Raw genomic sequence first — 4,307 nt, 5'->3', positions numbered from 1 at the left:
TCTGCCTGTGGACCTGTCTCCTCCTTTCTCATTGGTTGGTGGTTCTGCCCTGGCCTTTGCCCACTGCTGATCCCAAAGTGCTTTACCGGGCTCCTCCCCCCTGATGTTACCCTCGCCTCGGACAGAAGAGGTTGGGGGAGTCACTTATCCCCCTAGGTCATGCTGTGAGTCAGAAATTGAACTCAGAATCCTGCTCCAGCCACTTGACCACGCTGCCTCTGCTGTAGCAGCCAGAACAACGTAAGGGGGCGTGTAATGAGTGGCTACAGCTGTGTTCACCCCCATGCCTCTGTGTTTGTCTGCACTGGGGGGTTGTGCAGACCCCTCATGTGGAGAACGTGCACGGGTGTGAAGAATGCCTGGCTCTGTGCTCCACGTGGCTGCATTGGTTCCAGTGACCCCTGTGTGGAGGAGCCCTGGCATTCCTGCTTTGAAGACATCCCGGTCGGGCGAGTCCTGCTCCTGCCATGGCCGGGAGAGTAACGGCTTGGGTCTGGGACCCTCCGTGGCTCGCGCTGCAAACCCAGGTTCTGCAGAGCGAACAAGGGGATGGGAATTCCTGCTCAAAACAGCCCCCGTCTCCGCGGACATTCAGAGCAGCGCACAGGGAGCCAGCCTGCCAGCTCCCAGCTGAGAAAGGATCCATCCCCACAAACAGCCCACAGTGCTTCCCCGAGGTGACAATCCCTGTCCCCACCACCCCCAACTAGGCAACCGGTGCCTTTAAGGTCAAAGGGACGAGATGCTCCCCAGCGCGAGGAGTGAAGCCCCCCTTGGGGTGGGGGGGAACTGAAGCGCAGAGGAAGGAGTGGGGAGGCGTTTACAGGTGAGCCAGCGAGTCTGAGGTTAGGGGAGGCTCTTCCAGACCTCACGGTCTGCAGAGCAGGAGGCCCCCCCTCATAGGCGCGGGGGGGGCAAGGAGAGGGAGCTGGTGCAAATCTCCCAGAGTTTAAGAACCAGGAAGCAGGGATGAGCTGGCTGGGAGGTGATGCAGCCACCTCGGGGGGGACAGATCTTGAACAGTGTCCAGCGCAGAAGCAAGGAGAACAAGACTCCTGCATGCAATTAAAATTGGAGGGGGGGCAACGAGTTCAGAATGTTGTCACCAGTGCTGGACTTTGGCCAGGCCAGCGGGGTTAGCACCTGTGGAAAGCCCAGCAGCCCAGTTGGGTTTTTGCATTTCCCTGGAAACACGCCACCTCACAGCATCCTGGGGCATGACTCAAAGGGAGGCAAGGAATCACCTACTGACTCAGCAGCTTCCCACCATCCCTGGGTTTTCCCCACTGGTCTCCCCTCCCCGGTTAGCTCCCGAGCTGGGACAGCCACCAGCTCTGTTGGGGGGGCTGGGGGCGTGGATGGCTCCAGCCCCCCTGCCCCAGCTGGAGCTGCTACGGTCCCTAATGAATTAAGGTGGCTCTGGGCACATGGCTGGGGACTGTTGGCAGGAAGTTTTTTGCTGAGACAGCGAGGTTTTGTGCCTGTCACCTTGGTTAATGCAGTCACTGACATAGGCAGGGAGCAGCCGAGCGCGGCGGAACGCTCTGTGTCTCTCCCAGGACAGAGACGCTGCAGATCCACCTGACAGCATGTAGCCAGACAGCCAGCCCCCCCCCCCTCAGACCAGCATTGCTGGAAACACAGGAGGAAGCAGGAACAGGGCACTTAACATATATTCCAGCACAGCCTTTGAAGCACAGGTGTGCTGCTACAATGTGCCTCTGGGAACAGATACGACGATTAAGCTCACAGCAGGCAGAGGCCCTGTGACAGACATGGCTCTTAGCCCCTACTAAGTAGCGTGATGCACACACACCAACATCCTAGGTGGGAAAATATTTACCCTGATAAAAGAAATGTCCAGTAGTCGAAACTTATTGTTTCTCTCCCTTGCAAGTGTAAACTACTCCTGCAAAAGCTGGCGTCACCCCGACAGACCAGCCTCAATTTGGCATAAGAAAGGAGAAAGAGAATAAAGGAGTACAGAGGTATAAGTAGGGGACCTACAGCACCATGATTTTTGAGTGCTTTTCACTATCTATCTGCTGGTCAGATAAGTGACAGCCTCCCAAGGCTTCTGCAGCTAAGAGGGTCCCTACGCCTTGTCCCTTATTTGTCTTTCCGCGGAATTGAGTGACCGATCCTGGCTTGGCACCGCTGGAATCGAGAGATGCAAGGAGGGTAAGAAGCACCCACACCTGATCTCCTATCTTTAGTGTACACATATTTTGAAATAGAGCTCTGTACTTTGTTTTCTTTCTTTGGGATTGTAGCTTCAGTTTTGTAACTTGTTTGTGTGTGTAACATCTCTACATTTAAATAAGTAGGCACTAGCAATTTTGTAACCACATGATTAGAATCTAGCTTAATAAATTTGGTAACCATTTATGCATAAGCCTGACTTGTTTTCTCTGGTTTACTGTAAAGCAGCCATCACAATTAAAGAACCTCAGCCGTTTTGGCTCTAAAGCCTGGCCATTAGGCGAGAGTACTAAGAGCCTAGCGTTGAGTTGTGCCGCCTCCACGGGGCAAACTCTTGGGGCACCTGTCAGTCAATCCTGGCTGCCCGCTGCGAAGGAGCTCTGAGCTCTAGCAGTTAAAGTCACGGGTGGTTAGGACCTTGGGGCATCCGTCAGCCTAGCCCGGGCTGCCCGCCGCGAAGGGACAGTGCGTCCTAGCGGTTAAAGTCACGGATGGTATAAACGGGCATAGCTGGCACCTCACCAAACATCCTTGGCCGTCGGCTAACAGAAATTGGCGTCACGAACAGGATTGTGATATAGGCTGCAGTACAGTAACACAATGAAACCAGTCGTGATAAACACCACAGAATTCCCTGAGCTAGAGAAAAGTTTGACCCAAGAGGGATGGGGAAATCCTCTGTGGAGCAAAGAACTGCTGGAGAAATATTGGGGAAAACCAGCAGAGATCTGGCAGCATTTCTGTAACTGGAGAACTGCCTGCAAGATGAAGAAAGGGAAAGGAAAAGGTGCTTGTATATGGCTGCTTACTAACATTTGGCAAGCTGCCTGTAAGGATTATCATAGTCTGGCAATAGAATTTAATAGGCTACAACAGGAAAGGGACACACTGCGCAAGGAATGCCAGAATTTAGATACCAGAGTAAGAACACTGAATAGGGATATGGAACATCTTCAGAAAAGATTACTTCCCTTAATTGAGAAAGAAGGGATAGAACGAAGGGAAAAGCTGGAGACTAAAACACGCAGTATCAACCGGGCTAAAGTTGAGACTGCTCTCTGGCTAGACCCTGAGGAATGGGATGGAGACATTTGGGATTCAGCAGATGAGTCCCCCTCCTCTGAGGAGGAAGGTCCCTCTGTAAAATTAAGACCAGCTATCACACATCACAAATCAGAAGAACATGAGGAAAATTTGAGTGGGGCAGAGCTGGATGAAGAAGGGGATGACAATTATCCATCCACCTCTTCAAAAACAAAGGGAGGGGAAAAGGGAGTAAAGCTCCAACACACTTTACCAAAATTACCACCCGCCAATATACTCCCATGGAGTTAAAAACAATCCAGGGAGATTTTGCTAAAAAGCCTGAGGAAGGTATAATAGAGTGGCTGGTCCGCCTCTGGGACACTGGGGGTGGATATATACGCCTGACAGCCCAAGAAACTGAGCGCCTTAACTTAGGTGCAGGAATATTCCTGGAACACTCAGAGGGGAACACCCCTAAAACACTTTGGTCTCTGGCTTGTCAATGGGCAAGAGGAATTTACCCAGCAGACCGAGATGAACCCACAGTAATGCACTGGACCAACATAGATGAGGTAAAAACAGCTCTATTAACTGTGGCTGTCATTAGCATGCTTGGCCAAAACCCTCAAGGGTTAGCCTATGAAAGCCCATGGGAGGGTCAGGTAGATGTAGATGATCTCAGACCCCTGCTTAAGGGAGTTCCGAGTAACCACAGGGCTATGGCACTGTCCCTTAGATCAGAAGCTGCAGCACATAACAGTACCTTTCGGGCACTGCTAAACCTTCTGGTGTCATACTTTAGAGAATTCGGAGACATCAGAGCACTGACAGGCAAAGCTAAGATGCGTTCCCTTCAGGGAAACAAGGGGGCACCATCTAAAGGACATAAAAACAAGCGAGAGCCAACCCAGGAGGAAAAGGAGCTTAGAGCCAAGTTGTGGAGACAATGTCTGGCTTTAGGTTATCCCAGAGATGTGATAAATGGACTGCCCACAGAGCGGCTAAAATTATTCACCACCTTTAAAAGAGCTGACTGGGAGACAACTAATGCTACTCCCAGTGCACCTCTGCAGCTCTCT

Source organism: Caretta caretta, chromosome 20 (genome assembly GCF_965140235.1).
Source record: "Caretta caretta isolate rCarCar2 chromosome 20, rCarCar1.hap1, whole genome shotgun sequence".
Classification (NCBI taxonomy): domain Eukaryota; kingdom Metazoa; phylum Chordata; order Testudines; family Cheloniidae; genus Caretta; species Caretta caretta.
The sequence above is the reverse complement of the archived record's forward strand: the minus strand, read 5'-3'. Positions refer to the sequence as shown.